This window comes from Prionailurus viverrinus, chromosome X, assembly GCF_022837055.1.
Source record: "Prionailurus viverrinus isolate Anna chromosome X, UM_Priviv_1.0, whole genome shotgun sequence".
Lineage (NCBI taxonomy): Eukaryota > Metazoa > Chordata > Mammalia > Carnivora > Felidae > Prionailurus > Prionailurus viverrinus.
In genome coordinates this window covers 21,677,068-21,687,085 of record NC_062579.1, presented here as the reverse complement: position 1 = coordinate 21,687,085, position 10,018 = coordinate 21,677,068, and positions in this window count along the sequence as shown.

Genomic DNA, 10,018 nt, shown 5'->3' with positions numbered 1-10,018 from the left:
TAGCCTAATAATAATTCAAATATCACTTCTTACAGCTTAAATCAAGGTATGATATTCATCACATGTGGGTTCAGATGAGCCTTTGTCACTTTAATTCATTCATCAAATCTTTATTAGGCACTACTACTCTCTGGGAAAACAAAGACTAGTAAAATACCATTCCTGTCAGTTAGGCATTGCATGGTCTACAAATAGGAAGTACAAGTGCAAGTAAGTCAGGATGATGACTTAATATATACTGGCTGAAATGGGTGACTAAAGAACATGGTCAGTTATTACTAGAGGGATAACATAAAGTTTCACTGAGCTAACATCCTAAAAACAATTGGAGTCCTGCAAACAGGGATTTTTTTTTCCTTTAGGGAAGAGTATGAAAAGAAAGGAAAAAGGCATCTCAGTCAGGAAAAGCTTAAGCAAAGAGACAGACACAATAATAATAATAAAAAAAAAATAGTTCTCATGTTATGAGGATAACAGATTGGACCAAGGTGGCTGGGAAGATAATCCAGAACTAGATCATAAAAGGCTTTGTCAATGAGACTGCCATGCTTGCACTTTATTTCATAAAAATTTTGGAGACCTTGAGGTTGCTTAGGTAAAGGGATAACAGAATCAGATCTATACTTGAGGAAAAAATACTCTGGTAATCCAGACTGAAAAGGGTAGATTGGAGGTATAAGTATGTGAAGAATGGAGAGACATGTTAGAAATCTCTCCTGACCCAGATGGGAGATAATCAGGGTAAACTGAGGTAGCATTTATAGGTACTTAGAAGAGGGGAAAGACCAGGGACTATATTTCCACAATGGACATTTTAGACATATTTTATTTCTTTTTTGTTGTCATGTTGACTGGAAGGCAATACTGAGATTTAGTGGCTGGAAAACGTATTATTCTCCTCTTGCTGCTGTAACAAATAACCATAAACTGAGTGGATTAAAACCACACAAATTTATTCTCTCATAATTCGGGAGATCAGAAGCCTTAAATAGGTAGGTAGGGTGGCATTCCTTCTGGAGGTTCTAGGGGAGAGTCTATTTGTTTACCTTTTCTACCTTCTATAGGCTGCCCACATTCTCTGCCTCATGATCCTGCATCCCTCTGACCTTTCCGATCACCACATCGCTCCGACTTTAATACTCCTGCCTCTGTCTTATAAGGACCTCTGTATTACACTGGCCCTACACTGCTAATGCAGGATAATCTCCACATCTCAAAATCATTAATTTAATCATATCTGCAATGTCTCTTATGCCATATGTAGTAATGTATTCGCAGATTCTGGAGATGAGGACATAAACATCTTTGGGGGACGATTATTATGACTAGCACAGGACACACCTGTTAAAGTTTTATAATATGTAGGCCATTTCCAAATGGCAAAGCATTATCCTACAACTTGCATAACTTTGGAATGCTTCTTTAGACATTTTCAAAGGTGAAAAAATTGTTTTCAATTACATGAACCTAGAACTTATTCCATTCAAATATTAACAAAATGTCTTTTCGAAGTTTAATATATATTGATTTTCTTGTGATTAAACTATGTGAAATTCAAAGGAATATTTTGTTTTGTTTTTCCTTCAATCTCACAAAGGCCTTTTCACCATTTTAGAAAATTACCTCACTTTGGCTCTGCCTGTTCTGAACTGACCAGTGTTACACACCAGTCTGCAAATCAACCAACACAAAACTTTTGGTTTTGGATATGACATAATGAAAAACTCCAAAAGGGGGTCTAAGCTTAAAGATGAGGCATAAAATCAGGCTGCCAAATTCAGTTGCTCCATCTCTGGGCCTGGCTGAGCCTTGCTCTCTTCATGGCTGACTTCATTCTCATATTCTAAAAGCAGTGGCAGCTCTATTTTCACATCTCTTCAGTTTCAAATCTAGCTGGATTTCCTAGCAATAAACAAAAGAGGGAGGTAACTTCACTGATCTTCACTGAAGGATTTAAAGCACATGCTCATCTCCAAATTCATCAGTGAGGCTTGGGGAATGACAATGTTGAGTAGCTTAGGCCAAGTTTAGGTCCATTCATGTCAGATCCAGGATCTAGCCACACCAGATACAAGAAATCACAATCAGGGGCACTGGTGGATTCTAGGAGGAAAATATGGTTACTATCACAGGAGGTGATGGATGCTGGAAAGGCCCATGTCTACTGCAGGGATTAAAAACTCAAAATCTGTCATTTAATATGTTTGGGATTTTAGAATTCAAAAGTGACTTATAAAAATGATGAAGAGCCTCGATACATTGTAAAAGTGAATGCAAGCTATCTTTGGTTGTGCCTACCTTATATTACAAGAACTTTAAAAGGAACATTTTGTTTGAAATCTGAAAAAGGGACATAAGCTGACTTAATGGTTAGATAAATATAATTGTCATTCTTTATTTTATGCAATCAATTCACTAGAAGATAAATGTCATAGGGGCAGATTTTGTTTTCATGTTTGCTTCATTGTTAAATCCCCTGACAGGAGTATGTGACACATAGTAGGCATTCTATAGCCATTTCTTGATTGACTGAGTCAATAAATGCTTTGACCTAACTCTGTCTAAAATTTGCCCCATCAGGGGGGCCTGGGTGGCTCAGTCGGTTGAGTGTCTGACTTCAGCTCAGGTTGGAGCCCCGCATTGGGCTCTGTGCTGACAGCTCAGAGCCTGCAGCCTGCTTCAGATTCTGTCTCCCACTCTCTCTGCCCCTCTCCCACTTGTGCTGTCTCTAAAATAAATAAACATTAAAAAATTTTTTTAAATAAAAAAAAATAAATAAAATTTGCCCCATCAGTGAACATCAGCTGAAATGTCCAAGGTATTCAAAACACAAAGTACCTTTCAAAATGAAGAGTGACGGGCTTAACATCTACATGTATTTTCAATAGTAATAATAATACCTCGAGTATTAGCATATACATAGTAATAGATTAAGATTCTGAGCTAAAATGTTCTTATACTCAAAAGGTTCATGCTGAGCTATACAGAGACACAGCAGCATTATTTTACAAAAAGAAGCAGTGAGAACATAGTGTTAAATAGCTGATAGTAATTAGTAATTGTTATGAATACACTGTGCTAAGAGCCTTATAAGTATTTTATCATTTAATCTTCATCACAACTCTAGGATGGGACTGTTCCTGCTTTCACTAAAGATGAGGAAACAAAGACTAAAAGATGTTAATTAGAAAACCAGAGAAGGGGAGAAGGAAGATGGTGGCAGAGGAAGAGGACCCTAGGGTTGTCTCACCCCACGAACATAACTAGATGATCATTAAATAATCCGTAATACCCCAGAAATCAAGCTAAAGACTGAATGAACAAATCCAAAACTAGGGGGGGGAAAGAGGCCACAGTGAAGAAAGGAGGAAGTGTAAGGATGTGGTGCAGGGAAGAGATGGAGGAAAGGAAGGGTGCCGTGGTCGGGAAGAAGGGCAAGAGGGAAAGGAGCACACAGGAAAACGCACGAGGAGAACATGTCCCCAGAGCCACTGGCTTGGAAAATGGGCTGCATTTTGTGAGCTCTTACAACCAGTGGGGCTTAAAGCCTGAAGTTTTATTTATTTATTTATTTATTTATTTATTTATTTATTTATTTTTTTAACGTTTATTTATTTTTGAGACAGAGCATGAACAGGGGAGGGGCAGAGAGAGAGGGAGACACAGAATCGGAAGCAGGCTCCAGGCTCTGAGCCATCAGCCCAGAGCCCGACGCGGGGCTCGAACTCACGGACCGCGAGATCGTGACCTGAGCTGTAGTCGGACGCTTAACTGACTGAGTCACCCAGGCGCCCCAAGCCTGAAGTTTTAAAAGGCAGTGGGCTCGGCTCAGACAAAGCTCACAGGGCAGTGCCCGGCTCCTGGAGAAAAGGCAGGCGAACAACCCAGGGGCATACAGCATGGAAACAGGTATCCGCAGAACGCCTGAGGCACACCGTGGGGGAGATTATTCTCTCCCCTGGGCCAGCATCCCTAGGAGGCAGTGTTCATAGGGATGCCTTTCAGGAAGACAGAGGCTGGCTGGAGCCGTTTCCTTCTCCTCCCCCTCAACATAAACACAGAGCTACCTGCGGGAAGCAGTGCAGCCCTGACACTGGCTACTTCACTTGATTAGACCAAACTCCAACCCCCTGAGCTCTGGCACGACTGGCCTCCTTGGTCAAGTTTGCCTTGGTCTCAGTTCAGTGGGCCCCTCCACCAGAAGTCCAGCACAAACCCGTGCCCACATAACGTCTCCCAACCAGAAAGTTCTGCAGGGCCTCAGTTCCAGTGGAAGTACTATCAGGACTCATTTCACAAGCAGACCAGACAGAACACACCTACTTAAAACTCACCACACTTAGGCCAAGGACCAAACACTGCCCACAGTCGGCAGGGAGAGCCTGTGCAGATGAATGGCCTGAATGACACACCAACTGGGACACAAAAGCAGAGCGTACACGGCACACACCAGAAGACATTCACTGAAGGGCCAGGCCCTGGGCATTACATGACTTCTTCTTCATGAGACCATTACTTTCAGAAGCAGGAGACACAAAAGACTTTTCTAACACACAGAAAAAAGCAGAGACTTAGAAAAAATACAAGGCAGAAGAATCTATCCAAAATAAAGAACAAGACAAGGCCACAGACAGACATCTAAGGAAAAACACATATAAGTAACATACCTGACAGAGAATTTAAAGCAACAACAGCAAGGATAGTCACTGGTCTTGAGAAAAGAAAAGGAAACATCAGGAAGACCCTAATCAAAAATATAAAAGAGTTTAAAAAGAATCAAAGAGAGATGAAGAATATAATAAATGAGATTGGAAACAGGCTTGATGCAATGAAAAGCAGGTTGGAAAAGGCCAAAGAATGAATTAATGACATAGAAGACAACATAATGTAAAATAATGCAGCTGAACAAAAGAGAGAAAGAGGACTTATGGAACATGAAAATAGACTTAGGGAACTTAGTGACCCCATCAAAAATAGTAACATTCATATTCTAGCAGTCCCAGAAGAAGAGAAAGAGAGAGGCGCAGAAAATTTATTTGAGGAAATAATACTGGAAAACATTCCTAATCTGGGGAAAGAAACAGACATCCAGGAGCCACAGAGAACTCCCATCAAAATCAACAAAAGCAGGCCAACACCAAGACATATTATAATTAAATCGGCATATTACAGTGATAAAGAAAAAAAAAAAAAAAACCTTAAGCAACAAGACAAAAGAAGTCCCTGACTTCCAAAGGAAGACCCCTAAGGCTAACTGCTGATTTCTCACCAGACACTCAGCAAGCCAAGAGGGAGTGGCATGATATAGTCATTGTGATGAAAGGCAAAAATCTGCAGCCAAGAATAGTCTATCCAGTAAGGCTATCTTTCAGAACAGAAGGAGAGATAGAGTTTCCCAGACAAACAAAAACTAAAGGAGTTCGTGACCACTAAACCAGCCCTGCAAGAAATATTAAAGGAGACTCTGTGAGTGGAAAGGAAAGACCAAAAGCGACAAAGATGGGAAAATATCAGACAAAATCTCCAAACAACAACAACAAAATAAGTAATAAAATACATATTATCGAAATACATATCTATCAATAATTACTTTGAATGCAAATGGACTAATGCTCCAATTAAAAGATATACGGTGTCAGAATAGATAAAAAAAATAAGACCCATCTATATGCTGCCTAAAAAGAGAATCATTTTAGACCTAAAGACACCTGCAAATTGAAAGTGAGGGGATGGAGAAACATTTATCACACAAACGGATGTCAAAAGAAAGCCAGAATAGCAATACTGTATCAGACAAACTAGACTTTAAAACAAACACTATAATAAGAGATAAAGAAGGGCACTATATCAGAATAAAGGGGACAATACAACAAGATCTAACAATTGTAAATATTTATGTATCCAACAAGAGAGCACCCAAATATATAAAACAATTAATAACCAGCATAAAGGAACTAACTGATAATAACACAATAATAGGGGGCTTTAACATCCCACTTATATCAATGGGCAGATCATCTAAACAGAAACTCAAGAAGGAAACAATGGCTTTGAAAAATACACTGGACCAGAGAGACTTATTAGATATGCTCAGAACATTCCATCTCTCCTAAACAGAATACACATTCTTTTCAAGTGCACATGGGACAATCTCCAAAATAGATCACATATCAGGTCACAAACCATGCCTCAACAAATACAAAAAGATTGAAATCATGCCATGCATCTTTTCTGATCACAATGCCATGAAACTAGAAATCAACCACAAGAAAATATTTGGGAAGACTACAAATACATGAAGGTTAATCAACATGCTACCAAACAAGGAGAGGATCAACCAGGACATCAAAGGAAAAATTAAAAAAAAATACATGGAAACAAATGAAAATGAAAACACAAGGGTCATGAGGATGAAGGAGTGCACTTGTGATGAACACCGGGTGTTGTATGTAAGGGTTAAATCACTAAATTGTACACGTGAAACTAATATTGCACTGTATGTTAACTAACTAGAATTTAAATAAAAAAATTAAAAAAAAAGAAAACGGAAAGGACCCAAACAAATAAAACCACAAATGAGAAAGGAGAAATAACAACCAATACTGCAGAAACACAGTCATAAGAGACTATTATGAAAAACTATATGCCAACAAATAACACAATCTAGAAGAAAATGATAAATTCTTAGACACATGTACACTACCAAAACTGAAAAAAGAAGAATTAGAAAACTTGAACAGATAACCAGCAAACAAATGGAATCAGTAATCAAAAAATTCCCAAAAGGAGTACCTGAGTGGCTTAGTCAGTTAAGCATAGGACTCTTGATTTTGGCTCAGGTCATGATCTCACAGTTCACGAGTTTGAGCCCTATATTAGGCTCTGTGCTGTCAGTGTGGAGTATTCTTGGGTTTCTCTCTCCCTCTCTCTACGCCTCCCCTGCTCGTGCTCTCTCTCCTTCTTTCAAAATAAATAAGTAAAATTCAAAAAATATTTCTTAAAAATCCCCTCCCAAAACAAAAGTCCAAGGCCACATGACTTCCCAGGAAAATTCCACCAAATATTTAAAGAAGAATTAATACCTGTTCTTCTCAAACTAGTCTAAAAAACAGAAAGGAAGGAAAACTTCCAAATTCATTCCATTAGGCCAGAATTACCCTGATACCAAAACTAGACAAATCCTACACGAGAAAAGAGGCAGTAACGTCTTTGCCATCGTCCAGAGCAACTTCTTTCTACATATGTCTTCTGAGGCAAGTGAAATAAAAGCAAAAATAAATCATAGGTACTTCATCAAAAGGAAAAGGTGCTTCACAGCAAAGGAAACAATCAACAAAACTAAAATGCAACCTATGGAATGGGAGAAGATATTTGCAAATGATACAGTGGACAAAGGGCTAGTATCCAAAATCTATAAGGAGCTTATCAAACTCAACACCTAAAATACAAATAAACCAATTAAAAAAATGTCCAAAGGACACAAACAGACATTTTTCCAAAGTAACCAACCAGATGGCCAAGAGACACATGAAAATATGCTCAATGCCAATCGTTATCAGGGAAATACAAATCAAAACCACAATGAGACACCACCACACTCCTGTAAGAATGGTTAAAATCAACTATACAAGAAATAACAGGAGTTGGTGAGGATGTGGAAAGTGGAGAATCCTCTTGCACTGTGGGTGGGAATGCAAACTGGTTGAGCCATTCTGGAATACAGTATGGAGGTTCCGTAAAAACTTAAAAATACAACTACCGTATGGTCTAGAAACTGCACAATTAGGTAATTACCCAAAGAATTAAAAAATACTAAGTCAAAGGGATAAATGCACCCCAGTGTTTATAGCAGCATTATCTATAATGCCAAATTACAGAAAAAGCCCATGTCCACTGAGTGATGAATGGATAAAGGAGTAACATATATATATATATATACACACATATATGTACATATATATGTGTGTGTGTATATATATATATATACACACACATGTAGTATATATAATGAAATATTATTCAGCCATAAAAAATGGAATCTTGCCATTTGCAATGACATGGATGGAACTAGAAAGTATCATGCTAAGAGAAATAAGACACTCAGGGAAAGACAAATACCTTATGATTTCATTCAAATGTAGAATTTAGGAAACAAAACAAACCAGCAAAGGGAAAAAGAGAGGGGGGGGGGCAAACCAAGACACAGACTCTTAACTATAGAGAACAAAGTGATGGTGACGCGAGGGGAGGTGGGGGGGGGGGGAATATATAAAATAGGTGATGGGGATTAAGGAGTGCACTCCCACTCCGGACAAGCACGGAGTGTTGTATGGAAGTGCTGAATCACTACAGTGTACACCTGAAACTAATATTACATTGTATGTTAACAACTCAAGTTAAAAAAAAAAACTTAAAAATATGTTAATTAACCTCCTTCAGTCCACATGGTAGGAAGTGACAAAGCCAGATCCCATGTACTTAATCACCATGTAACCTTTTTAATGTAATTTTAAATAGCACACACAGTGGAACTATAATACAGAGAGGTTTTTTTTTTTTCAAGTAATATTTACCCAAAAAAGGAAAAACAATGAAAACATGGACGCATTTTCCATGTGTCAAACATCTATTTTTTGGCTTCGTAGAAACAATTTGATATATAGGCATACACACTCAAGTGTGTGTGAGTCCATGTGCACCTACTTACATATACATGTTAAGATACGGGTATCTAAATCTGCATCATATTAAAATTCCAAGCAAAGTACAAGAAAGAAAATGTAATTGTATTGGGTAATGTGGATCAGCTAAGATAGAACACAAGATTTGAAAACAAGGACAAACAGCTTAATTGAGGTCCCACTGTGCCCTGAGAAGAGAAAACAACAATCTCTTTTTCTTGAAAAAATAGGGAATAAATAATACTGAAATCTTACGTCTCTCAAAGGGATGCAAGAGGATTAAAAATATTTAAAAATAAGCCTTAGATATATCTGCAGAGTTTCAGAGGTGCTTCATAGAAAACACTACCCTTTGTTGCTGAGTGTATTTCCTTTTTAAAAGACAGCAGCTCTTACTGCAATGACAACCATCGTTATATTTGAAGTTCCCTATTGTAACAAGGGCTATTGAATGAGATTTTTGACAAACAGCTTCAAATGCTAGGATTAGTAAAATCCTGAAAAAGAGTGACAGTAAGAAGGCTAGAGAGAGGGGGGGAGAGAGAGAGAGAGAGAGAGAGGAAGAGAAAGGGAGAGTGGATTGTTTTGTTGTTGTTAACTTGATCAAAGCCTAAAGGAGATCATCTTTTTCTCTACTTTCAGGTATGAAACCCTGTTCTGGGGCACTAGTGTTCATGAGTGGATTACACAGCCGGCAGGTTCTCAAACTGTACTATCCAGATCAGTAGCAGCAGCCTAACCTGGGAACCTGATAGAAATATAAAATTCTGTATCCCACCCTGACCTACTGAAACAGAAACTCTTTTGTTTTAGTAAGCCCTCCAGGTTATTCTTGGGCACACAACAATTTGAGAAACACTCTTCTAGTCAGCAATGAGGTAGAAACATGATTCTACTTTTACACAGACTATTAAGGACCCATCAATGAAAGCCAATAAGAAAATCCCATTCATATTTTGAGGTTGTTAAAAAGAGCAAAAAGCACAACAGATCCTACTGAAATTCAGCATGCATTCAAGAGTAACAATGATTACCAAAATCCAACTTAGAGCTCATTCCATGACTCACTCTCTTGCCTTCCTAAGAACCCTTGTAATTATATTAGGCCCTCTAAGATAATCAAATACAATCTATCTCAAATCTTTAATGTGTCACATTTGCAAACTTTGTTTGGCCATGTAAGTTAATACACTTCAGATCTGGAGACCTGGACATATCTGAGGGGTCATTACTCTCACTATCCCATTAACCATCCTAGAACATAAAAGATACAGAACTTATAATGGTTAGAAAGAGGAGATTTTAAATAATATTAATTCAGTTAAAGAATACAACAC